Below are 27,572 nucleotides of genomic sequence, written 5' to 3'. Positions count from 1 at the left end.
TTGGTTTGGAAGCTAATAAGGAGAGGGCTGCTCCTCAACCTGTGAGTGCAAGAAGTCCTGAAGGATGCTGGGATTCTTCAGGCTACCGGCAGGTGTCCTGCACAGACCAAGTATCATGTTCCAGGATCTGTCTGAGATTCTCACAGCACGAGTGGGCATTCAGACTGCTGACTACAGCCTCTGAGGTGCTGTGACTCAAACACACTCTAATCCGGCCAGCCCTGCTGTGGTGGTCTGAATGAGAAAAGTACCCCACAGGTTCAGGTGTTTAAACACTTGGTCCTCAGTAGGTGGCGCTGCTTGGGGAGGTTATGGAACATTTAGGCGGTAGAGCTTTGCTAGAGGAAGTATAGTACTGGGGCGGGCTCTGGGAGCCTATGGCCTCAACCCACTTCCTGCCGTCACTCACATTCTCTCTGCCTCCTATGGGTGATGTAATGTGATCTGTCACTTTGTGCTCCTGCTGCCATGGCATCCCTGCCACGTTGGGCTCTGTCACTCTGAAACTGTAGGCCAAAGTAAGCCCTTTTCTTCTTATGTTGCTTTCAGTTATGGCAATTCAGAAAAACCATATACTTTGTCACCAACGGGCTCTACACCTGTGGATGCAGCCAACGTTTTGAACACTGCTGCCTTTTTCCTCATTGTTACTTCATGATCACACAGTGCAACGGATCACATAGAATTACATTGCATTGACTACCCTAAGTAGTCTATAGATGAACCACAATCCCATAAGGCATGTGGGACGCCATTCCTACAAGAGCCTGAGGATCTGAGGACTTTAGTGTTCATGAAGTTTCAGAACCAACCAACCCGCTTTGGATACTAAGGGATCATTGTATTGTTAAAGCTTAATCTTGGACTGGGGTGTACTTCAATAGTAGAGTGTTTGCTTAGCAGATGACAGACTCTGGATTCCATTTCCAACAACAACAACACACACACACAAAGTGGGGGGGGGTGCATGCACTTAATTTGTTCTATTTAAAACAATAATTTTAGTCCTACATCCTATCTGTTCCTACTTTTGCTTTGTACATCTCCAACTGAGCATTTCTGCCAAACCAAAAGGGGAGCAGGCATGAGTCAGGTAAAGTGACTGCTGAGGAACATACACACATGTATGGAGTTCAAGCTGGGTACAGACTTCAGGACTCCTACACTAAGGTAACTGGAGATCACAGCATTCACAGTGAGTCATCCTGAGAATGAGGGGGTGGGAAGCTGGACCTCTGAGCTCAGCGATTCCCCCAGGAGAAAAGAATCGGAACAAACGTGGCTGGCTACATGCCGATGGACCAGCCTGCCCTGTGCTGTGAACTCCGCATGTCAGGACTGGACCACATTGCATATTTCCAACAGGTTCTAGGTGATGCTGAAGGTGCAGGGAACCTACTGTGAGAAGGCCTGCCTTGGTGTATCAGGAGTTCAAGACTGGAGAAAGAGGAGCAGGGGATGTGGGCAACCCAGGATGGACAGCAGAGATGGAAAAAGACCTTAATCACCAGAGGTATAGGGGTGAGGCTGGGATGGAGAATGAGTTGCCCATCAAGAGAGACCCTGGGGACTTAAACACAAACTATGGTGTTTTCACAAATGCACTTGAATTTTATCACACATTTGTGAATGCTATGAGGCTTTTAAAAGGTTTCCTTAAACATGGCCACATTCTTCTTATTCCTCTCCTTTCTTTTCTGTGCTAACTGGAAAGTTGCTATTTCAAATTAAGGAAAAATACCCTGATGAGCTAAGTGGATGCAAGCTAGGCATTAGATGTCTAGATTGGTTACTTTTCTGTTGCTGTCATGTGACACCATAACCAAAAGCAACTTGAGAGAGAGAGGGAGGGAGAGAGAGAGAGAGAGAGAGAGAGAGAGAGAGAGAGAGAGAGAGAGAGAGAGAGACCTCGTGGAGGGGAAGATGGCAACAGTCAGTGAAAGCATGGTGGCAGTGGCTGGTCACATTTTCATCTGCATGTGAGAAGCAGAGAGAGCACAGAAAGTTCCCTGTTGCTGGCCTTCAAACCCAATAACACACTTCCAACAAGGCTCTACTCCCTAATGGTTCCTTAACCTTCCCAAACAGTGCCACTTACTGAGCCCATGGGAGACATTTCTTGTTCAATCACACTGCCTATGAGTGCCTTTCCAATTTGGCTTTCATTAATCCCCTTTTCAGGGCGACTGTGCCCATCAGCCCCCAAGGAAAAAGAATTATGGAAAGCAAGTGTCAAGAGAATTAATTGTGTGGCAACCGCAGAAGTATCCAGTTGTGTGGGTGTTGAGCAAGTTAGCATAATTTTCAGTCATTAAAAAGTTACATATAGGTGCATCTTTATCACAAAACAGTACACAGTGAAGCAATTGCACATTGCTTTGTGTTAAGGGACCTCTTTGGTAAGCCTCCCTCAATCTTTCCCTCAGAGAGCCACTCTCCATTCCTTCTCCTCGTGCCTTCCTTATGGACCATCTTTTTTCTCTCTCGCATATCTCTTTAGCCATGAACTTACATTTTGCATGTGCATATGCACATTGCATAGGAATCTGTAGATCCAGAAGGACAGATACTCTGGATTGAGGGGATGGCAGTAATTTTTGCTGCCCACATTATGCGTTTTTTTATGCCGTATTGAGTATTGAGGTGTGATTCAAAACTTGGAGCTTATTTCCATTTTAAAGCCACACTTCAGAACACAGACCTCAGCTATGGTGTGTCAGAGTCTTCTTGCATGTCAAGTTCATTGTAAAGGTTATGAGCATGTCCCACCAAGTCCAGTTCCTGGTGACCCTTGGAAGCTAGACATTCAGCACACCGAGGCTGCGCTTCCAAAGAGGAACTACTCTTCCCAGGGTTTCAGGGTTTCAGGGCTCCTGTGCCCATCCATGCAGATGAAAGCTCATGGCTTTCAGAGGCGGGCCGTGTTAGCCCTGAGCTGTTTCCCTACAGGGGGGACATTTGTTAAGCGGGAACCTGCTGGGCTCTCTGGTGGGTCAGGGGGTTAAAGCTACATAAATATGATGAGAGTCATCTGTGCTCAGCTTCTTCGGGAAGATAAACAGTGAGATCATCAAAGCCTTAGAACAATGTTATTTAAATGGCCCGTGATGGGGCGGGTAGAGAGGCGAGGGGGAGGTCAGAAGCAAGCCCTAGAAGGCAGCAGTGTCACAATCCAGAAAAGCCAGATTGGACTGTCCCCCTGTTCCCCCAAGCCAAGGCTAAAGCATGAGTTATTCCTGGGTTGAGCCAGTTCAAAGCTGTCTTCTCCTGGCCTCGTCTATTTCACTCCACACCGAGGGGTGTAAGGCATCTCTTGGGGTGCAAGCAGAGGAGGGGGGTTGTTTTCAGGTACTGCAATTGTCAGAGAGCCGGTAAAACAGGGCTACAGCATCCTGAGGGGTGGGGACCATGTGACTGGTCTCAGGCTCTATGATGGCTTTGGTGGCAACACCCCTCTGCCTCTGCCACAGCCTTTCGTCACTCTGCTGTGCATGTGATACAAACACATGTCTGTCCTCCTGTGGCAGCTCCCGAGAACTCAAGACTATCCTTTCATCAGCAGTGTGACAGTGGGGGGCATCTGGAGAAGCTGCGGGCAAGCTTGCAGCCTGCTGTTTCGTTAAGAGTCCCTCCCCCTAGTCTCCACCCCAGGGGAGGGCACTGGGGAGATGGCTCAGTCCACAGGGTACTTGCTGCACAATCTGAAGACCTGAGTTTGAATCTCCAACACCCTTGTAGAAGCTCATCCTGGGTGCAGGGCACTTCTATAATCCCAGCACTGGGGAAGGTGACATACGTGAATCCCTCAAGTCTGCTGGTCATCCTGGCTTTCAGTGAGAGACCTGGTCTCAACAGGTGAGGTGTGGAGAGTGATTGGTTTCCACAAGCGCGCGCAAACTTCAATTTCCCCCACGGAGCTCTTGTTTCAGCAGTTAGGTTCTATGTTGGAGTCAGGACCAGAGGGGACATGAGAAGACCTAGCTTTCTGATTAGCTTTCCAGGGCCAGTGGTTTTCTTATTAACAATAAAATGAGTATGAAACTTGCTAGAGAAGTCTATGCAGTATAACTCCACTGGAGGGGGAGGGCTGGGGGCTGTAGCACACTTGGTTGTCTCAGCTCCATTTCCTTTTGCTGCAGCAGCAGCAATGTTAGGAGAGGGGGCTTATTAAGCATTTACAACTCCAGATTGCTGGCTGAGTGTGTGGGGAAGTCAAGAGTCCGAGCTCAAAACAGCTGATCACATCCATGGTCCAGCAGAGAGAGAATGAATAAGCCTACAATTATTCCACTCCTTTTCTCTTCTCTTAGAATGCGGGATTCAAACCCAGGGACCGTGTCCCCTCCTTTCAGGCTGAGTCCTCCCACATCAGTTAACAGAATAAAAACAACCTCCATAGACACACCACCCACAGGCCAATCTGATGGAGTCAAGACAGCCTCCACAGACACACCCACGAGCCAATCTGAGGGAAACAATCCTCACTAAGACTGTCTTCCCAGCTTATCCTAGGTTGTGTCAAGGCCACAAGACTAACCATGACACATCATAGCAGCTCCATTTCACAGGCTGCAGCATGGAGTCTTGTGATGAGTTAGTGACTGGTAACATTGCACTAAGTGAGGTTCCATCCACAATTCAGAGTTTGTGAGAGTCCTAAAGGGAACCAGCACATACCATATGTGTTAACAGTATTTCCTGGATTCTTCCTCTGAAACTTTGATTTCTGAAGTATACTTATGTGTTTGAGTGTTTCCCTGCATGCATGCATGTGCGGTCCCTGAGCATGTGCAGTCCCTGTGCAGGTCAGAAGAAGGCACCAGACCACCTGGAGCTGGAGTTACAGTTGTGTGTCACTGTGTGGGGTGCTGAGAACCCAAACTTGGGCTCTCTACAAGAGCATAAAACACTCTAAACTACTAATCCATAGCTCCTGGCCCTATTTGAGGTTTTTTTTTTTTTTTTTTTTTTTTTTTTGGTTTTTCGAGACAGGGTTTCTCTGTAGCTTTGGAGGCTGTCCTGGAACTCACTTTGTAGACCAGGCTGGCCTCGAACTCACAGAGATCCGCCTGCCTCTGCCTCCCGAGTGCTGGGATCAAAGGCGTGCGCCACCAACGCCCGGCTATTTGAGTTTTTTTAAAGATTTATTTATTTATTACATATACAGTGTTCTGCCTACATGCAGGAAGAGGGCACCAGATTGAATTGTAGGTGGTTGTGAGCCATCATGTGGTTGCTGGGAATTTAACTCAGGACCTCTGGAAAAGCAGTCAGTGCTCTTAACCTGAGCCATCTCTCCAGCCCTTTATTGAGTTTTAATAAGATTTTATGTTTAAGTTGTGTGTGTGTGTGTGTGTGTGTGTGTGTGTGTGTGTGTGTGTGTACATGCACTCGCCTAAAGTCCTGTGGAGCTTGACTTACAAGCAGTTGTGATTCACCCAACATGGATTCTGGGCACCAAACTCAGGTTTTTCGAAGAAGCATCAAGTGCTCTTAACCACGGAACCACCTCTCCAGCCCACATATTGATTTTTGAGACAGGATCTCAGCATGTAGCTCAGGTTAGCCTCACCTCCTACTTGCAATATTCTTTTTGCCTCAGCCTCTCAAAGTGTTCGAGTTACAGTTGTGGCTTTCCATGCCCAGCTACCATTTCATTTTAATCTCTGGACTGTAGACTCCCACTAAGGTGACCACTAGGCCACTCATCAAAAGAGGGGAGGTGCATCAAATGAAGACCAAAGTGCTGGGTATTCTTGGAATGGCATTTCCCCCAAGAAGGGTATCAGGTATCAGATGCCACATGTCTCACTGGTTATTTCATCTGACAAGTGCCCAGGAGGTGGAAGGGTGTCATGTGTAGTGAAGCCCCAGGTTTGTGCAAAGCCCAGAGATTAACCCTTTCCCTGCTGCAGCCCTTCATTCCTAGTCAGTGGAGTCCCTCCCCTCCGTTCCTCTTTCTGCTTGCTGACAGCAGTTGGCTGGTCCCCTCCCCTTTCCCATTCATACAGAGCAGGGAGAACCTGGAGTCACAGCCAGGATGAAAGAATCTTGGCTCTAAAGTTCAACAACGCGCTGTCAGCCTGCTTACACGCAGACAAGGAAACTCAACTGCTGGTGCATGTTTTCCTGGGCTCAGAAATGCTCACCCTTCATCTGCCTGCTCGCACCAGGGGAAGTTCTGTCCTGCCACTGCAGAGGAAGATGCCTATCTAGACAGGACATTTGGGTTACACACGGCAGTTTCTCAAAATGCAGAGGGTGGCATGCACCTTACAAGAAGGCTTAGAAAGGCCAGTGATTCTGGCCATCAGTCCTAGTGCTTTGGTCATAGGCAATTTCAACGCTTCTTTGGTGTTTGGTCCTTCCCTCCCCCCCCCCCTCCCCGACCCCTCAGTCATTGGAACGGAACCTGGGGCCTTATACATGCTAGGCAGGCACACTACCACTGACCTACATCCCCGGACCTTTCCACTTCTTATTTTGAAACAGAGTTCCACTATGTATCCTGGGCTAACCTTGAACTCATCCTGCAGTCCAGACAGATGCCGAAGCTGCAATCAACCCTCTTGCCCCAGCCTCCTGAGTAGCTGGAATGACAGTTCTGTGCTATAGGTCCAGGTCCTGCTTTCTTGGAGGTGGTGATGGGGGGAGGAGGAGGAGAGGGAGGGAGAGGAGAAGGGATGGGAAAGAAGGAAGGAAGACAGGCAGGTTCACACAGGAGTTCATGATCAGTGTCGTCTGCCTGCTGGGTGAGTGGACTGAGGGGGCAGGAAACTGAAGTAAGAGGTCAAGTTGTGCGTTTATCTGCCAAAGCCAAAGGCGACATGACCCTGGAGGGGAGGGGAAGAGCTCCTCCCAAGCTGGGGCGGCAGTGGGTGTGTCTGAGAACAGCCTTTGCAAAAGCAACAGCAGCTGTCGGGATCCGAGACCACCCAGGCACCTCTCTTGATATCGTACACATATGACCCCATGTGATCCCCCAAAGCCCCATTGAGAGGTGGTCTAGACGAGCTATGTCCTCTGCTAGCCTAGCCCCCAAGGGCTCAGGCTGGCTCATTTGGAAACTTGTCTTTGGAGATGTCACTGTTGCTATGTGGTCATAAGGATGGGCCCTTGCTACTTTGGCCAGTATTTTTATAAAGAGAGACTAGGGGGCTGAGGGTATGACTCAGTGTGGTTGTCTTGTATATATGAGGCCCTGGGTTCGATCCCCAGCACTACATAAGCCAGGAGTGGTGGTGCAAGCTTATAGCATGCCTATAGGAGCTGGGCCTCTATAGTGCTCAACAGGTAGGACTAGGAAGATTAGAAGTTCACAGTTACCCTGAAGTTGTATTATCAAGTTCAAGGCCAGCCTGGGACACATTAGACCTGTCTCAAAATGAAAACCAAATCAAATAGGGGCAACTGGGGCACAGACAAGAATTCAGCGAGGGTATGGAGATAAAGGCAATATGGAATGATGTAGCTGAAAACCAAGGTACTCCAAAGATGACCAAGAGCCATTAAAAGCCAGGAGTGAAGCCTGGGACAGATTTTCCCAAAGAACCTCAAAAGGAACCAGTATCTCCCACGTGTTTAGCCTGTGGAACCTATAGATGCTCACTCCCACTGGGTAAGCTAAGTTTGGGGAAATTTTTCCTGACAGCCACGAGGTCATCTGTATTCTCTCATAGGCACAGAGAGGTGACAGGTGCTTTCTTTGGGTCACACAGCACATGGGAGGGGCAGGGTGTGGCGCAAAGCAGCAGGGGGCCTCCCCTGACCACCAGAGAAGCTGACGCAGGCCAGTGGCCAGAAGCACCTGTCCCTGTGGGTCCCAGGGGCAGAGAGAGCAGGCTGAGTCACTGGTTAGAGCAGGAGCAAGGGCCATGAGGGACTAGCTGGAGGTGAGAAAGATTGTGTGGATCTCAGAACACACTGAGCTTTGAAAACCACTCAGTTTAGACACTCAGAGAAAGATAGAAACCACCACAGTGTGATGTCTTCCTCTTTTCCCTCTCTCTCTTTTCCAAGACAGGGTTTCTCTGTGTAGCCCTGGCTGTCCTGGAACTCACTCTGTAGACCAGGCTGGCCTCAAACTCAGAGATCCGCCTGCCTCTGCCTCCCGGGTGCTAGGATTAAAGGCGGGTGCCACAACCGCCTAGCTACAGTATGATTTCTAATGCCAGCCTAATCCACCTTCCCAAACAGTTCAAGAAAGAAAACAAAGACATTCTCCTTTCCCACCAAAAGGCTCTAAATCCTAACAAAACACTAGAAAAATCCAAGTCAAGGCTGGACTGCTTAGATGACACGCCGCCACCAATGGCTAATAAGGTTGACTCTAGTAAGGTGGGGCAGCTCATTTTCTAGATGCTAATTAACAGAGCTCATCAAGTGGATCTGCTAAAGGGAAGGCCTCGGGGTTGGGCGGATGAGGGCCTGGGACTATTTGACAAAGACACAGAAAGTTCTAGGTCTTGTTTGCATGGAAGAATAGCCCCATCTGGGATAGGGCACACCCCTTGCCCATACAGGGCCACCTACAGGGAAGAGGAGGTCGGTACTCACAAAGATGGGAATCCTGACTGGGCATCTCTGCTCAGATCTGATAGCCCAGCTAGCGAATGAGTAAAGGAATCAACACTGTGGGAGTAAATGCCAGGGGGAAAAAAAAAATGAACAGAAAACACAGCTTTGCTGATGTCGACGGGAACATGGAAGTGAATGAATGTCCATCCCTGGCCAACGACGCGGATACTGAAGACTGTGATTGAGTCAGGTGAACTGGTTCTAACGTGCAGACACAAGGACATCGACACAGGCCCAGGGAAGCAGGGATGCTCAGCTGTGCACTCCAAGCACCTGGCGGCCCATGACCTCGATATGCAGACCCTACCTGAGGCTACTTTTCCTGGGGCCCCTGGCAGGAACGCTCTGAGTGCTAGGCTCCCACCTGAACAAGCCTCTCTCGACAAACCGTGTAGGGCTCACACCTGCACCCAAAGGGGCTTCCTGCTGGCCCAGTGTCTGAGAATCCCTGTGACCTGAGAAGACCAGGGTTTCTTTGTCCCACAGGGCACTGCAAAGTCACCTCCATGAATTCTGAGCAGAGCTGAGTGTCTGTGTCCCCCACTCCCCATCCTAGGTTTGGAGGTTAATCTTTTATGCTTTGTATTAAAATGTCTGTTTATATTGATCTGTGGCCCCTGTGTCACAACTGGACCCTCACCAATATTTAGCAGGTGGCCATCTCTGAAAAAGGACACAAGGGAAAAACTTGTAACACAGATTATGCACGTGCCTGCACACAATGCCCTTAAATAGAGTACATTTACAGCCTGAAGCCAAACTGCACAAATATATAAATTGTACACATGCAATTATTAAGGCAAAGGTCATTGGCAAGAATCAAATAGGTCATTAGAACAAGACAGAAGGGCCAAGATCAATTAAAACACACAACATCTCAAACCAAAGTTAGAGGCCAAAAGAATTCAGTAACTTGTTTTTAGACAACTAGATGACCACTAAGGGCAAAATTAGTTCATCAAAATCCCTAGTTTACAACTTCATCTAGGAAGCACATCTAAAGTGGTTTAAAGAGGTAGCAGCAAAAACAGAGGCTGGAGGAGTTAAGAGCACTGGCTGCCCTTGCAGATAACCTGGGTACAAAATCCAGCACCCACATGGTGTAACTCACAACTGCCTCTAACTCCAGTAAGGGTATCAGGCGCCCTCTTCTGGCCTCCATAAGCACTGCATGTGATATGGTGTATGCACATATATGCAGGCAAAACACTCATCCACATAAATCTTTAAATCCATGGTTACAAATCCCTCTAAGGATGAAGAAGGGCTGGAGAGATGGCTCAGTGCTTCAGAATGACTGCTATCCAATCCTGAGGACCAGAGTTCACATCCCAGCACTCACCCACATGGCAAGCATCCTGCAAATGCCTCTAACTCCAGCCTAGAGTGAGCTGATGCCTTCTTCCACCCGTGCCCTGGCATACACACATACACAAATAAGAAGATGAGAAAGGATGATTCGCAAAAGAGGACTAAGGAAAAGCCCCATGAGCATGGCTGCGCACACACTTTTAGACCCCAAAAACCCTGAAGAGTTTCAAAAGGAATTGTAAAAGCATCCGTGACAAACTAGGAACACTGCCTTCGACAAAGGCTAACTTCAAAATAGAAAGACTTCCTACCGCTCTAGCCAGCACCTCTAAGGAACCCAGTGAATAAATGGATGGGGATGATAGTCATACATGACTGGAACAAAAACCATGTGTGTCCATATGTGTGGTGTCACTCAGCAGGAGACAAAAGCAGAACAGTATCACCTGAACTTCTCACCTCGTCACATAGTCTAAGAGACAGTAGCTGGCCGACAAGATAGCTCAGCATGAAAAAGCACTTGTCGTGCAAGTCCAATGACCCGAGTTCGACTCTTGGAACTTATGTAAAGGTGGAAGGCAAAAGTCCATTTTTGAAAATTGTCATCCGGCTTTTGTGTGCCCGTGCATACACACAATAATAAAACCTTAAAATGAGAGGGTATAGCAGCATGTTGGTGGGACACAGACAACCACCACTTTTCCCCCTGTGGTATCAGTTCACACGTAAACGTTCTTTAAGATGTGGTGACCTTGGACACCGGAACTCTCTCACAAAGAACCCGACGCAGGGAGATGGTCAGAAGAAAAGCACTGAGGGTTGAAACAAGGATGCTCATATGGTGGTGTCGGTGATAACACTGGAAAGCCTTGAGCAGATCCCATGCCAAATACAGATGACCAGCTAACGCAACCCATATGGGGCTCAGAGCGTGAATCTATGCAGTAATCACTGGCAGCCATGGGAGAACCCTTGGTAGCAAGTGAAAACACTTGTGCTGTATTTTAAAGGGGAAAATAAAGCTAAACTCCCTTATGCACACAAATCACACACCCTTACAGGACGCAGATTCTCACTTGTTAAAGGGACCTGGGTCCAACAGTCAGTGTAGTCGGAACAGAGTAAGTATCTACGTCTGGTTTGAGCTTGTCCGTAAGATAGCTTTTCTGGGGGGCGGGGAATGACGTCACCATCGGTCGGCACAGCTGAGGTTACCCTCCTGCCTATGCTCCATGTGGGGGCACAGAATTTCCCTCAGAAATGACAGCCCCTCCACCCCCGCCCCACCCCAGCCAGCCCCAGCACGGGCATGCTCCTATCTCTGGCAGCCAGACCTCGCAGCCAGGATCACAGGGCGCCTGCCTTTCCAGGCCTCAATGAGCATGGCAGGATGCAACAGCGCATGCGAAGGTTTGCGGCTTGGTCCCTCAGAGGAATATTATCAAACGGGACACCAGCCGCGCTTGGTAATCAAACCACCAGGCACAGTAGGAAGATAGCAGCCTGGGCGGGAGAGGCCCTGGAGAATCTAGGCACGGCGGGAAGCAAGAACATCAGGCTTGCTGACTTAGCTGGGACAGCTATCCTCCTGCACTCCTGGTTTTAAAGGGAATTTTAATTTATCAGTGTTACTAGAGTGTGCAGCACAGCCCCACAGATCCCCTTTTTGCTGGCGTGTAGATAAAATGCAAAAGCCACTCACCCCGGCTGAGATCACCTTTATCTCGTATACGTAGCAAAGCAGCTGCAATCACTGACTCAATCAGAGGCCCCGTGGGAAAACAGACTCCCTTCAGGTGGTTCGGTGGCTGTCCTTAATAAGGGTTTTCCCCCACGGAGGTCAGGGAGACAGCAAGAGGATGCTTACGATCCAGGGACAAATAGCAATGGGTTTGTCACTGTCCCCAGGTCTGGGGAAAAAGGGGAAGGCTTGGAACTGGTTCACCAGGTCATAGCCAGACCTTGCGGATGCCACAGCTCTGTGCCCGATTCCAACTGCTGCCTGGAATGGATGAGCACAGCTAGAATCAGTTCTGCAAAAGAGCCTGGGTGGGCCTAAGTGTGAGAATCTCCCCCCCCCTTGCCCTGCGGTTCATGTCCACACACAATCACAGGGTGGTCAGCCTTATTCAGAAGTGATCCCCATGAATATAATTACTAACAACATTCCTAAGTCAGGCCCTGAAGCCAATGACCAGTGACTTAAAAGGAGAAGTCAGAGGGACACACCGAGGAAAAGGTCACATGCAGAGGGAGATAAAGGTTGGAGTGTGAAAGCTTATGACAGCCTGCAAAAAGCAGGAGAAACCCAAAGTTTTCTAGGGCCCTTGCTGACATCCCGGCCTCAGACCCCCAGTATTGTGAAACGGTAAATTTCTGCTATTCAAGGCCTGGTGTGACTCATTTGTCACATTAGCCTTAGGATCAGATGCAACTGCCCCATCAACCTCCTAGGATATGGAGTGGGACCCTGAAATGTGGGCAGGTGGGGCGTAAACTCTTTACAGACAATAGCACACACAGCTTCCATGTATGTGGAAAACAGCTTCCTACAAAGGCAACAGGCTACCTCCCGCCAGATACAGGGGAAGGGGCTCATGGATGAGGATGCTTGAGGTTAAGGCCCAGATAGAAACTTGCATCGTTATACTCAAGGGTGCCACAATGGGGTGAGGACTAATCTTTTCAATAAATTGTGAGCAGTAACCCCCACAACCAACAGAATGGAGGTGTAGCCCAACCTCACACCATAGCATGCTAACCCTAATAACAACAAACACCAAAATGGAGCAGATGCCCACTAAGCATTAAAGATGTAAACGTCACGGCGTTGGATTGGATCCTGGTTTAAAAGGTATGACACAGGGAGCACAAGAGATAACAAGACAAAGTGAGTCCCATTAAAATTGAAAAAAAATTCCAGTGCATCAAAATATACTAGCAAAAATCTAGACAGTGGAGCTGGAGAGATGGCTCAGCCGTTAAGAGCAGTGGTTGCTCCTCCAGAGAACCTGTTTCCATTCTCAGCAGCTACATGGCAGCCTACAACTGTCTGTAACTCCAGGGGATCTGATAACCCTCACATAGACGTACATGCAAAGCACCAATGCGTAAAAACAAAGGTAGAAAGTGAATTCTCAGAAGCCAAGAATGCATTTTGAAGTTACACATGTGACAGGAACCTGGAACCTGGCCTATGTGTTCCTGTAACCCATTCATGGCAAAGAACACAAACAGCTTTTGAAAATGGGCAACGGGCAGAGGTTTAGACAGACGTCAAGAAGCCTAATTAGTCACTCAGAAGTACATGTGGAAACCAAAATAAGAGGCTGGGGAAGATGTTCACTGTGTAAGGGTACTTGATCTGCAATCATGAAGACCTGAGGGAGTTCAAACCCCCAGGGCACACAAGGCCTCTTTCCCGGGGTCATTTGTCGCATTAGGATGTGAAGCAACTGTCCCATCAGACTCCCAGAAGGTGGAGTGGGTAGGAAGGAGACTCCCAGACAGCAGCACGCACAGCCTCCTTGCAAGGAGCAAAGGGAAACTGGGACCTTTTGTGCATTACTAGTTTGATTGTGTCATAGAGTGGCTATGCTGGAAGGCAGTTTATTAGTTCATTCGAAACTTACAAGCATGGCTTTCCCATGAGATCCAGCCATTAGACCTATAGGTACACATCCAAGGGAACTGAAAGTGCTTTGGCTACTTAAAGGTCTGTGCCTGAATGCTTTTCATGCCTTTAAAGTGGAAACAACCCATACATTCATCCGTGGACAGTAGGCTAACCAAGATGTGGTGTAGCCATGAAATGGACCATTATTCAACCAGGAAAAGGAACGCAACACGCCTGCCATGGGAAGAGTAAACTTTGAAAACTTCTGGCTGAGTTGAGCCCATTTTAGAGGCAAACCAGTCCTGGCAGATATCTGGGGAAGGTAGAAGGTGTGGCAATTTCTCACCAACATGTGCTAGCTTCTTGTGTGGCTAAAAATGTTCTAAATCCTACACCGATGACAGCCCCGCAGCTACACAAATACGCTAACAATCATCAGACTGGAGACTTGACAACTTTTAAGTTTGAATGTGGAGTATGAATGAAAACATTGGACAAACTCCAGCCTCTTGGAAATAACGCATTTCCTTACATGCAAGCCTGCCAAGACCTTTGTTAAAAAAGTATCTGTTGAAATCTCTTCAAAGCCTTGCCATTTCCCACAAGAGTCGGGTCATTACCATTTGTGGCTGTGTGATTTATGCTCTTCCTAGTCAGGTCATCTGGGTTTGCTTTCCCATGCAGGGTCCTCGGCAGGGCAGGGAGGAGCTACATGTAAATTTTTATTCTATGGGGATGCTTGCTTGTGTGTGTTTGTATGTGTGTACGTGCATATGTGTGCAGGCCAGAGGTCAACACTGGAGGTTTTTCTCAATTAATCTCTGCCTAACTGAGACAGGGCCTCTCACTGAGCCTGGGGCTCACTGATTGCCTAGACTGGCTGGCCGGTGAGTTCCTGGGATCCCCCTGCCTCCACCCCTGCAGCACCTGGCGCATGGTTGCTGACGAATGCTGCCGTGCCCAGCTTTTCACATGGGTGCTCAGGGCTCGAACTCAGGACCCCATCATTGTGCAACTAGCACTTTATTAGCTGGGCAATTTCCCCAGCACCAAACACTCCCCTTTAAGATTTGTTTCATGTTTGACTATGTGCATGTGAGTGCAGCACCTACATGGGCCAGAAGAGGGCACTGGATTGCCTGGAGCTGGAATTAAGGGGAACTGGGGGGACCCAGGTCCTCTGCAAGAACATAGAGTGCTCTCAGCTGTACCATCTTCTCAGGCCCGAGCATTCCCATTGAAAGCCCTGAAGTCCATCCACCCTCTGATTGAAGTTCTCACATCTGAACATTTTGTCACCTCTCCGGCGATGAAATAAAAACATTTGTGCTTGTAAACATCAAAGACTGTTCTTAAATGTATACCACTCATGGTCTGTAAGTTAAAAAAAAAAAAACTGTTTCAGAATTAATCATCCTGCTAATATGACTCATTATATCACATTATAAAAGAAGGAAAAATGGCTCAGTGGTTAAGAGCGCTTGCTACTCTTGCAGAGGACCCAGGTTTCAGTTCTCAGCATCCACTTTTGGTGGCTCACAACCGCTTGGAACTCTAGTTCCAGGGAATCTGATGCCCTCTTCTGGCCTCCTTGAGCACTTGTGTGCACGTGCACATAAAGACATAATGAATAAAAACAAATTAAAACCATGTTACATATAGTAAAGGTTTGACCTCAGGGCTGAAGAGATGACTCAGCAGTTATGAGCAAGTAACCCTCTTGTAGATGACCTGGGTTCAATCCTAGAACCCACATAGTGGCTCACAGCCTCCATAATTCCAGTTGCAAGCTATCTGGTGCCCTCTTCTGACCTTTGAGGTTACTGCATGCATAAGGTGTATGCACACACATGTGCACATGCACATACAGAGAGGGGTGGGAGTGGGGGTGGAGGGAGAGACAGAGATGGAGAGCACCGTTATAAAAAATAAGAATTTGGCCGGGCGGTGGTGGCGCACGCTTTTAATCCCAGCACTCGGTAGGCAGAGGCAGGCCAATCTCTGAGTTCGAGGCCGGGCTGGACCGACAGCCTCCAAAACAATACAGAGAAACCCTGTCTCATAAAACCAAAATAAATAAATAAATAAATAAATAAATAAATAAATAAATAAGGATTTAAAAAGATGTGACTTCGGAGGTTCTATAGAAAAGGGTTATTCCTCTCCCTAAGACAGTATTTATCAAAATAGCTAAATTAGGGGGCTGGAGAGACGGCTCAGTGTTTAAGAGTACCGGCTGTTCTTCCAGAGGGCCTGGGTTCAATTCCCAGCACCCACATGGTAGTTCACAACTATCTATGACTGCTGTTCCAGAGGTTCTAATACTCTCACACAGACATACATGCAGGCAAAACATCAGTGTACATGAAAATACTAATAAAGTATTAAGACAAAACAAATTGCTAAATGCCTCATGAGGACACAACTCATCTTTGAGCAGAGAGTAGTACAACATGATGAGACCTCTTTTTTTCTTCTTCCGACCTAAGATACTTATTTAGTTCATCATGATAATCAAATTTGAAAACATCTGTGGGTGGTTTTGGGCTAAGAATATGCCTCCTCTCTGCAAGCCTTAATCAGCAGCTGTATTTGTTACTTTGGGAGTCCGACTTAGATACTTAGAAGACCCAGGAGCAGTTAGCAAGTGCCCACCTGGGGTTCCATCTGCCAGTCACTTTGTAGAGAACCATGGCGAGAAAAGAGGCATGGTCTTTCTGGAGTGGGCGTGGCCTCAGCGGGAGCAGACCTTCTTTCTAAGCTCTGAGCTGGTGCTGCCTGCCTCCTGGCCACTGTGGGGTAGCCCATTGGCTCCCAGGCCTCATGAAGGTCCTTTGCGGACTAGAGCTGCTGTGCAAACTTCTGAGCCCCGTCAGTGATGTGGGACAATAAAGAGCAAAAGCAAGAAGGAAGAAAGCGGCAAGGAGGGGACCAAGGATGGGGATGCTGTGAGTTTAGGAAGTGTGTGGTCAGAGGATGTAAGTGTTCCTGCTGAGAAGGTGGTGTCTGAGGGGAGCATAATGGGATCCAGGTAACTCTGAGGCTGTGAGATGGATGAGCCAGTGACCCAGGAAGGGAAAAGGGGAACCACCAAGGTCACAGTGTTCAATGCAGTCAGGAGAAGGGGATGTGCTGGAGCTGGGCTATAAGGATAGAGGACCACTGTGTTGGTTTCAGGGGAGGGAGGCTGGTGGTTTCCTGACCCTGAAGCCCTGCCCCACTTCCTGCTTGCTAGTCCCTGACTCTCGTGAGGTCCCCAACACCATGTCACATCTGCCCACAGTGACTATGACATGACAGCATCACTAGAGTGGTCCTGCTATCTGACTCTGCTGCCACAAGTTTCCCCAGTGCTTCTCTGTAGTAATGGCCTGGAAATGGCAGACCATAGACACCCCAGTCTTCCTCGATGTGCTTCCGGGACCAGAACCCATGAAGGAGCGGTGTTCTCCAATAGCAGAGGTGAGTCTGAGGATGGAGCCAGGCGGGACTAGGTGTACAAGGCTGAGGCTATCACATGTCATATAGCAGCATCAAGAAAGGGAGGCACAGCCTCTGGTCCATGGTGCTTAGGACAAACATGGTCAATGGATGCCACCAGAGGAAGACTCTGGGGATCTTCATGACGACCTGCAGCAGCATAGGAGGCAGTGTGTGTGTGTGTGTGTGTGTGTGTGTGTTCTGAGGGGACCAGCTGAGAAAGGCACAGGCTGTCTGTCTCCTATACAGCAAACCACCTGCTGGGTGAAGATGTATGTGAGGAGAGTCACAGGCAGTCAGAAAATGTCACACGCAGCAAAGAGGAATCCTAGGAAAGGGACCGTCCCAACAGATGACTGGACCCAATAAGGAGAGAGACTGCGGTCCTCTTAGTGAGTGGGTGGGCTCAGGAGATCTCAGTGGCCTCACCTAACTCACACAGAGCCAGGAAGCTAATCCATTGAATGACAACTGGCAGTTTCACCAAACCTGAAGCCAATGGAACAGCAAATAGCACAGTGTGCACAGAACCTACGTACACGGTCATCAATCGAACACTTCTCTGGCCATGCACGATGATTATAAGGTTTGGAAAGGGGCGAGTTGACCAATTATAGATGAGGAAAGCAAGGCCAGGGACTGGGTGTGGAAGACAGCCTCTCTGTGCAGAGTGGCTAACCACCGTGCTGCAGCGCTCATGGACAGAGCACACAGGACAAGAAGTGTCTGGAGAATTCCATCCCCAGGAAGATGTCACCTCCCTCCCCCATAAAGTCCTCCCAATAACCCTATGTGCCATGCCACCAAAGTTCCCCCCCCCCCGGGGGAGCCAAGGAGTTTATTGGGCTAACTCAGAGAGCTTGGGTGAAGACTTACTGGTAGGAATGGGGGGAGGGGGCAGGGATTTAAAGCAGCCAGGGTAAGCTTGCACCCAGTGTGGATCATGACTTCCCCTTAACTGCATCGATGGAGCAGACGCACACCCTCAGTTAACCTTCCTTAGCCTGTATATTCTAATACCCCCGAGACCCGAAGCCTGAAACAGTTAAGGCATAATCACACACGAATGGCTGAGAGGGACAGGAGAGCAACTAGAATCTTACATGAGGGTCCAGTGACCTTCTCTGAGGGTGTATCAATTGTCCACAAGCCCACTCAAGCCACTGCCGATTTGATAAAGACAGAGGCCGTTTTGCTCCGAGGGACACATCCTGTGACAAGGAGATCCAGGTTTGAATGCTACAGCATTGTCCCAGATGAGTCTGTGTGGACACAGTGGGATCAGAGAGGCTTTAGACTGGAGTGCCACACCACTGTCCCAGATGAGCCTGTCCCTGGCACAGCAGGGCAGTAACGGAAGGTGGGTATGGTAACAGACACTGCACATATACAAGAGAACACCCTGAGGACCGTGGCAGCAGGAGTAGATCTGGAGCCAGCAGCCTCAGCTTCTAGAAGGCGAGGAACAAGAGAGAGCAAGCAGCTAAGGAATGAAGATGGCCAGGCTAAAACACAAACAAGCCGTTCCATTTACCTCGGCAGACTCGCTTCCTGGAGCTGGGTGATGGCTCCTCTGTATAGTGCTTGCCATTAGGACATGAGAACCTGAGTTTGATCCCCAGAACCAGTGTAAAGAGCTGGGCATGGCGGTGTACACTTGCAGTCCTAGCACAGGGCAGGCAGAGACGTGAGCACTCCCATGGCTCTCTGGCTGGCATGCCTAATTTAGGTATCTGATGGACCCTGTGCCAGTGAGATGCTGTCTTGAAAAGCATGGTGAATGTCTCCTGAGGATACCCAACATCATCAGGCCCCTGTACACACGTGATGGTCTTGTCTACATGGAATGCGCACACGCTTCATCATGGGTGTCATCCTCTAAGTAACACGGCACTAGTGTCTACAGGGCGCTTACCTTTGTATGGGGTGTTAGATGTGATCGGGGGGATGGGACTATCAGCTGCAGTGGTGTGGTCTGGAGTCAGGGCTCTATTCCTGCTCTGTGCAGCTTGTGATGGCCAGAGGAGTTCTCTCAACAGACCTCTCTCTGCTCAGGTGGAGAATTCACTGAAGAAGAGGATTTCACAGCAGAGCTGAAATTTAAGTTAAAAAAATCTTTTAACATAGGCTTTTAAAGCATGGCAGTTAATACGGGGGGGAGGGTAACAGGCTAGAAGAAAATCACCCTGCCCCTGGCCTGTCCCTGAACCTGGGACTTGAAAATTCACACCCCCATAACTCAGGGTTAACAGCCAAACAGTGCGTCTGGCCATACTTTTCCACTAGCTCACTGCGCATGCTCCAAAAACCCTATACCGCTCACCCTCTCCACCCAGCCCGCTGTTGTCTCCGTTCCACGTTTCTCCCCAACATCTGTTGTATGAGGTTTGTTGCACGGTGTGACCTTTCGGTATTCCTTGGCTCCCGATTGCTAAGATGCCCTTGGGCTGGAAAACCCGTTCATAAGATGCATCCAAGGATGGGTGCAGGCTCATCAAACTCCCCTATGTGTAGCTGCAAAGAGGGTTCTAGAAGCTTTGGGAATTACACTGTTCAAAGAGTTTCTAAGTCCCTCCCCCCTCCTCCCTCCCTCCCTCTAAAAGATACTAGGAGGACTCTCATATGTCATATAGGTAGGATTACAATCTGATAAAGTAAAACCTTGGAACTCAAAGGTCACATGATGAGGCGATGTCATCTTTCATGGGGCTGGAGAGATGGCTCAGTGATTCAGAGCACTGACTGCTTTTGCTGAGGATCTGAATTCGGGTCCCAGCACCCACATGCCGGCTTACAGACTTTGTAACTCCAATTCTGGGATATCTGATGCCCTCTTCTGGCCTAATACGCCTGCATACACATGGCACACCTGCATACATGCAGACAAAACATATATACTTAAAGGAAAAAGAAACCTAAAGACAATCTTCCTTTGTAAATGTGGGTTCCTGTGAGATTCCTGGGGAAATCCCAGCTTTGTATCTGAGAAGAGATAAGAGTCACCCTTTGTCATGTACACTGAGGTGTTACTGAGCATCTATTGCTATTTTAATATTCTTTTTGGAATTATTTTCATGTGCCTGCCCTATTGCTATTTTAATATTCTTTTTGGAATTATTTTCATGTGTCTTCCCTGTGTGTGTATTGGAACCCCTGGAGCTGGAGTTAGGGTGGTTGTGAGCTGCCCAATATTGGTGCTAGGAGCCAAATCTAGGAGGTCCTCTAGAAGAGTAGCAAGTGCTCTTAACCACTGAGCCGGCTCAGCCCCTTATTTGTATTTTTTCAAACGTATGTATGCCTGCTTTGCCTGGATGCACGCCTGTTTATGCACCATCTGTACGCAGTGCCTATGGAGGCCAAGAGAGGGCGCTAGATTCCCCCTGGAACTGGAGTTACAGATGATTGTGAGTCATTGTGTGGGTGCTGGAGATCAAACTCAAGTCTTCTGAAGAGCGGCTAGTGCTTTTAACCACTCCCCAGCCCCTCCAGCCCCTCACTTTAATGTTCTCATTTGAGATATCACTGTATGAAAGGAACATTTCTGTGTTGGCAAGCTTCAGCAATTTCTGTCAACTGTGTTGGAATCTCGATCCTCCGGTGGCTTCAGCCAGACTCCAGACTCCTTTTCTTCCCTGCATCCCCTTAGTTTCCCATCTTTCTACCCCCATTTCAAGACGTGACTCAGAAAGACTGAAGACTGTTCACATACAACACCGTTCTACGTGGGGTGGGGGTAGAGCTTCTGTAGGCCCAGCTGAGGAGGGACTGCAGGATGGAGCGTGTGCAGTGATGAAGAATGACGTTCGCCCAAGTGGCTGGTGGGAAAACACGGGAGGTCTCACAATGAAGCGGCCCGATTCTTTGTGAAGTCCGCATGCGCGGAAAGTTTCTCTGTACCGTCCAACAGGCCTGAGAATCCAAAATTGTATTTTCTCTTCTGGACGGCAAAGATGATTGACAGGAGGCAAGGCCTTTGTCATTTGGGAGCATGAGAACATTTGAGGTCTTCGGCTTTTGAAAAATATTTGTTTTATGTACATTCCCAGAGTGGGAGGGGTGGGGTCTGGAATGTGTCTCTTGCTACCAGGAGGGTAAGTTAGCCAGAACATCCACGTGCTTGAGTCTTCCAGAACCCCAGCTCTCCTTGCATGCCTGACAAACATTTCTAGGCCCCTTCCCAGGGTGCTCCCTTCTATACCCATCTCTCTTGGGGTGGGGGAAGGGAACAGCATCTCACTCTATAGTCCAGGCTGGCCTAGGTCTCTTGGCTTTTCTCATGCCTCAGCTCCCAAGTTCTGGAACTACGGCTGTGCCCCACCACTGCTGTTAAGCAAGCCCCTGTTCTTCTGTGCTATTTGGAACTAACAGATTAGAGCAAGAAGTCAGGAGGGTAAATTCAACCCGAGAACCAACCACCTGGGCTCTCAAAGGCTGGCGCTTGGCTTTTCAGGCACGGAGCCCTACACACCTGAGGTTTGATCCCATTAGCCAACCGGAAAGGTGGAAGGAGAGAACCAACTCCACAAAGTTGTCCTCCGATGTCCACACTACGGCATGCACGATCAAAACACACACACACACACACACACACACACACACACACACACACACACACGCTTCTCAAAACACACACTTTAAAAGCAGAAAAGACATGCAACCAGAGAGCTGGCTCAGTGCTAAGAGCGCTGGCTGCTCTTGCAGAGGACCTGGGTATCATTCCCAGCGCCCACGTGGAGACTCACAATCAGCTGTAAATCCGGTCTCGGGGAAACCTGACGCCCCCTTCCGGACCTTGTGGGCACTGCAGGCATATGTTGTCCTTCCGGACTTGCAAAGCTCCCTCCCACACACACATTAAATAAAAACAAAGCTTGTTAAATATCAAAGAACAATTTGCAAGCAAACCCTACCTTCCTTGAATTACTCAAAACAAAGATGCCAGATGGGTGGGAGCTTGGGGTGTCAATGTGTGACCTGGTGTGGGGTGGGGTGGGGTGCAGGCCTGTACATGTGAGGTACACGGTATTGTTGTAGCTGTCTTCCCTCCCGTGAGCGACTCCGGGGAAGGGCTGGGGGTAGGGCAGAGTCTGGAAAAGGAAGCTGAGCCGCTCTGATGAGCTGGTGAGGAGAGGAAGGCTCCCCCCTGCCGGGGGCGTGATGAATAGTCCCAAATCTCAAGCTGGGCCTGTCTGCAGCGGCCGGGAGGCTGGCAGCATAATCCAGGGGGCTTCTCCATTCTAAACGCAAATGAAGAGGCCCTGAGCCCAAAGGGGGGAGGATCGGAACCTGGAGTTCAAAGCTCAAAAAATGACACATTGCTTCTTTTTTTCCTCCCATCCCCCCCTTTATTTTTTAAAGGGGCCAGAAATATGGTTGGTTATTATCTTGAGTTATTGCTACAAAGAATTTCAAAATTAAAAGATAAGCATGCAGAGGAAGCACAGTAATTTTCATAAAAGGGGGACTTAAAACAGATGTGCTCTCTTTAATCGAAGTGTGCTTGGGAAAATAGGCGCACATTTTTAACATAGCAGGGGATGGCGCAGGGCTTCCCGAGTTTGTCTTCGGGGCTTCCCAGGGTGCAATGGGTCTTCGGGCTGGGACAGGCAGGACAAATGTGTCAACACCACCACATATGGCCAGTCAAGTGTCTTTATCTCCTGGTGCCAGGGCACAGGAGCACTCTGGGCATTGGTCAGATTTTTCACTAACTGCATGATTTAATTGTTTTTAATTTGTCGAGCAATCTGCCTTTTGGAATGTGCCCCTGTTGTGCAAACCCCTGACACTTGTCCACAAATGAAGCCAAGATTGTATTTGTCCTCACTTTAACCCCTATCTTGGGGGGACTATATTGTCTTTTCTTTTAATGTTGACAATTCATTCTTAAGTGATGCATGCCCTTTCTGCTCTAAGAGTTAGGCTGGCACCCGCTAAGCTTCGATCCCAAGTCCTATTCATCCAAGCACAAGCTTGGGGCTTCATTTTCTGCAAGGAATGAGAACCAGAGTGGTCTGTCAGAGGAGTGGAATGGCCCGTTCCAGCTACTGGGGGAAAGAAGAAGTTCATCAGGGCTGTATCGGAGCTTCTGACTAGTCTAAGAAGCAAATATTGAAATTCTCTTAGGAATGGCAAGGTCATCCAGGGACAGCCATTCAACATAAAGTCATTAGGGGATTGTAAATAAGATTATTTTTTATAATCAAATGTCATATACATGTGTGTGTCTGTGTTTGTATGCACATGCATGTACAGGTGCGTGGGAAGAGCTGAAGGAGAACAGTTCTCCCGGAGCTGGAGTTACGAGAACCGTGAGCTGCACAACAAGGGAATTAGGACTTGAACTCTGGTCCCCTATAAGAGCAGCACACACCAGTCATCTCTCAGCCCTGGGAATGGCAAGTTAAAACAACAGCTATTAAAATACCCCAAATGTAGAACACCAACCACGGAAGACTGCTGAGGAGGACAGAGAAAGGAGGAACTCGCCCACTGTGGTAAGGGTACTACAGCCGCTACCGAACAGGCTTTTGCAAAACTCAACATAATACTCACTGCAGGCTTAAATAATTGTGTTGTTCTAGGTGGCTTTCTATTGCCCGGTAAAGCCGAGACCAAAACCAAGGGAGGCAGGGATTTCTTTGACTTACACTTCCGCATCACAGTCCAGGGAAGTAAGGCCAGGGAGTCAAGCGGGACCTTGAGGCGGAAACTGAAGCAGAGGCCATGTTAAGTTACCGCTTACTGACTCATTCCCCCATGCCGTCCTCAGCCTGCTTCCTTATATAACCCATGATCACCTACCCAGGTGTGGGGCCACCCACAGTGGGCTGAGCCCTCCTTCAGCAGTTAGTAATCAAGAAAATGCCCCACACGCTTGCCCACAGGCCAACCTGATGGAGGCGATTCCTCCACCGAGGGCCCCTCTTCCCAGGTGACTCTAACTTGTGCCCTATTGACAAAAACTAACCAGGGCCCCTTTCTTGATGTTTACCCAGAGAATTAAAAAGTTTACATGAAAAACCAACACAGATGTTCTGTAGCAACTCTATTCGTGATGGCCCAAACTTGATGGCAACTGATTCGTCCTGCAATGAGCGAGTGGATGAAAAGACCATAGGCCAACCTGTCAGTACTGTTGTGCAGCAGGGAAAGCCATAGGGCCACACAGAGACAAGGAAGAAACCTAGATGGCCATTACCAGGTGAAAGAAGCCACTCTGGAAAAACAAAGATCCCATGATATTCCCAGGGAGGCAAAACTATGGGGACAGAGAATGACCCCGGGGTTGCCAGGAGTTGGGGGAGGGAAAGATGAATGAGCAGGCAGAGAGGGATTTCAAAGCTCTGAAATCTCCGTGCATAATGCAATGGCAGTGGATACATAGTGAGGGGGAGGGGGAGGGGAGGGGGAGGGGAAAGGGAAGGGGGAGAAAAGGGGAGGGTTAGGGGAGGGGGAGGGGAGGGGAAGGGAAGGGGAGGTGGAGGGGTGAGTTTTATTTAATGGTGTGACCTCCTGGTAATTCAAACACACTCCAGGGAAGGCCCCACTCCCAAGAGCAGTTGGGCAACACAAACTAGGAAGGAGGAGAAAGCTGGGGAGGAGGAGGAGGAGGTGGGGGGAAGCTAGGTGGTTAGGAAGTAAGGGTGGAGGAGGATGGGTCTTGGGGGAGTTATGATCAAAATATATTACAATTTTAAATTAATAAAAATACTATTTAAAAGGAGGGGAGAGGGATGGCATGCATGCATGTTTTTATTTTGTTTTGTTTTGTTTTCTGAGACGGGTTCTCATGTAGCCCAGGCTGAACTTGAGCTCACTATGTAGCCGAAGATGACCTTGAACTTCTGATTCTCCTGTATTCTACCAAGGGCTGGTGTTACAGGTCTGCCACCACGCCCTGAACCTTTTAGTGGTGTAGGATCTGTAAATAAATTTCAAGGCACATCACTTTGACAGCAGAAGACCCTCACACTTTACTCAGTCTTATAGAGTTTTTTTTTTTTTTTGAGACAGGGTTTCTCTATATTGTTTTGGAGGCTGTCCTGGAACTAGCTCTATAGACCAGGCTGGCCTCGAACTCATAGAGATCCGCCCGCCTCTGCCTCCCTGGTGCTGGGATTAAAGTCGTGCGCTACCAACGCCCGACTGTCTTATAGAGTTTTTAAGTTGTGTCTGTGAGTGCCCAGAGCTGCTTCCTGGGGCTTATGTTACAGTCTTTTACAATTATCCCCATAGCTACTTACCTTATGCAGATTAAATGTTCCTAAAATTATTCTTGTGTGTGGTGTATGCATACATGTGTGTGTATCTGAGTCATGGCACATGAGTGTAGGTCAGGGGATAATCTCAAAAGTCAGCTCTTGCCCTCCTCTATGGGGGTTCCAGGAATCAAACTCAGGTTGCCAGCCTTGGTAGCAATCACCTTTACCTACTGAGCCATCTCGCCAGCCCTCCAGCTGGAGCTCATCCATTCAGCTAGACTAGCTGCAGGCCAGCCTCAGGGATCCACCCATTTCTACCTCTTAGTGCTGGGATTATGAGTGCTGTCTACCATGCCTGGCTTTTTACATAGATGCTAGGAATCCAAACTCAGGCCCTCATGCCTGCATGGCAAGCCCTTTAGTGATAGAGCCATAGCCTCAGCCCCTAAATGTCTTTTGGTACCAGAGGAAGTCAAGAACACATTTGCAGCTGGGCGTTGGTAGCACACGCCTTTAATCCCAGCACTCGGAGGCAAAGGCAGGTTGGATCTCTGTGAGTTCGAGGCCAGCCTGGTCTACAGAGCCAGTTCCAGGATATATAGGCTCCAAAGCTACACAGACAAACCCTGTCTCAAAAACAAAACAAAACAAAAACAAAAACAAAAAACACAGTTGCATGTGGCAGTCTGTTGAAGACCAAAAATCTCGAATTGCTGTTTCATTACTTCTCTACTGATGTGATAAAACACCATGGCTAAGGTAACTTATAGGAGAAAGGGCTTATTTAGACTTACAGTTCCAGTGTGGTTAGAGTCCATCCCCTTCAGAGTGGGGAGCCGTGGCAGCAGGCAGGCATGGCTGGCGATGGCAGCAATAAGTTGATAGCTCCGGTCTTACAAGCCCAAAGCAGAAAGAGACACTGGAAACGGCATGGTCTTTAAGCTCTCAAAGCCCACTACAGTGACCTATTTCAGTAAGATCACACATCCCAAGCGCTACCAGCTGGAGGCCAAGTGTTCAAACGCAGGAGCCTACGGGAGACAGTCTCATTCCAATCATGTTTGGTGAAGATGCCACTTTGTAACAAGCTAGTGCAGTGAGGGGGGTTGGGCCAAAGCCAGGTCTGTTGACCCTTGCAATTTGTAAATCTCTTTGTTTATGGAAAACTAAGAGCCCATTTTCAAGTTTTGGATCCGAAGTCTTAGAGTTTCAAACCATGTCGTAGACTCAGACTATACTTGTGCCACAGAGCGGGGGGAGGGAGGGTCTCACCCTAAAGACTTGAGTGTTAAAAGCTGTGTGAAGCTGACTGAGGAGGAGCTGGGTAGCTGGATTTAGGTTGGTGTGGTCATCGCCCCCCCCCCCGATGAGTTATTATTATGGTTTGTATTTGAAATGCCCTCCCATAGCTTAGGTTTGGAAGGCCCTGTCTCCAGGGGCTTCTGTGTTCAGAGGTCGTGAGGGATCTGATCTCTTCACTGGAATAAGCCACTGACCGGGCTATAGCTGGGTAACTGTTGGGAAGTGGTGGAACCTATAGGAGGCAGAATTAGGATGGAAAAGCTGGAAGGGTGGGTGTGAAGGATGTACCTTGTTCCTGTCCCCTTCCTCTGTGTCTCCACCTCCTATCTTCCATGAGATAAGAACAGCTCTGCTCCACAGCAAACTAACCGCCGTCATTTTCTGTCTCGCCACTGCCAGGAAGCAAGAAGACAACGGATCATGGATGGAAATCTCTGAAACCTTGAACTGAAATAAATTCTATGTATTTATTCTTTATCTAGGGTTTTGTTTGTTTGTTTTTTAGAGACAGGGTTTCTCTGTGACTTTGGAGGCTGTCCTGGAACTAGCTCTTGTAGACCAGGGTGGTGTCGAACTCACAGAGATTCACCTGCCTCTGCCTCCCTCCAAGTGCCGGGATTAAAGGCGTGCACCATCATTGCTCAGCAAAACCTTTCTTTTTAGGTTATTGACTTCAGGTATTTTGTCACAGTAACAGTGGACTAACACATTTAACTCATTCTGTGCTCAGGTTTTCATAGCTAAAACATGACTGTGGAGGAACCCTTACTGAGTGTTCTCAGCCAGGCAATGAGGGGTGTGGGGGGGTGTGTGAATACAAGTATAACCGAGTCTACTCCCAGTTTCCATTCGAGCCGAGTAAGAACACACGGCTTTTACATTTGGCCGAAGATGGCACCTCCGTTACCTACCGACTTCCTGCAGTAACAGAGAAAATAGCTCAGGAGACATTTTTGAACCACTTGGAGTGATATATGTATGATACATGCCTATGAATGTGCATAAAAATCAGGATTCAAAACAAAACTTCAAGCGTGACTTTGAAAAGAAATGGAAGAGTGTACACTAGAAAGCTCCCAATT

General features: G+C 48.6%; 1 protein-coding gene and 1 long non-coding RNA gene across 5 annotated transcripts in view; both read right to left on the bottom strand.

Moving 5' to 3' along the window:
- The window catches only part of Piwil1 (piwi like RNA-mediated gene silencing 1), a 45,857-nt gene extending 22,109 nt beyond the window's left edge, over positions 1-23,748 (bottom strand). For 2 of the 4 annotated variants that reach the window (XM_021233344.2, XM_021233347.2), the window contains exons 1-2: positions 23,635-23,748; positions 18,900-19,077 (exon numbers count right to left, since the gene is read on the bottom strand). The gene's annotated coding sequence lies outside the window, so the exon portion shown is untranslated. Of the gene's footprint in view, positions 1-18,899; positions 19,078-19,645; positions 19,782-23,539; positions 23,556-23,634 lie in introns of those variants that run through there. The other 2 variants (XM_021233346.2, XM_040731579.1) reach the window with 2 other exon arrangements.
- A 1,011-nt stretch (positions 23,749-24,759) lies between these two features.
- Positions 24,760-26,883, bottom strand: LOC121134018. The gene is made up of 3 exons (XR_005871020.1): positions 26,779-26,883; positions 25,983-26,219; positions 24,760-24,908 (listed from the first exon to the last, which is right to left on the bottom strand). It is a non-coding gene; the product is annotated as an uncharacterized LOC121134018 (long non-coding RNA).
- Positions 26,884-27,572: the final 689 nt, after the last annotated feature.

Source organism: Mesocricetus auratus, unplaced genomic scaffold, assembly GCF_017639785.1.
Source record: "Mesocricetus auratus isolate SY011 unplaced genomic scaffold, BCM_Maur_2.0 Super-Scaffold_100025, whole genome shotgun sequence".
Classification (NCBI taxonomy): Eukaryota; Metazoa; Chordata; class Mammalia; order Rodentia; family Cricetidae; genus Mesocricetus; species Mesocricetus auratus.
This window is presented reverse-complemented; position numbering and strand designations above follow the sequence as displayed.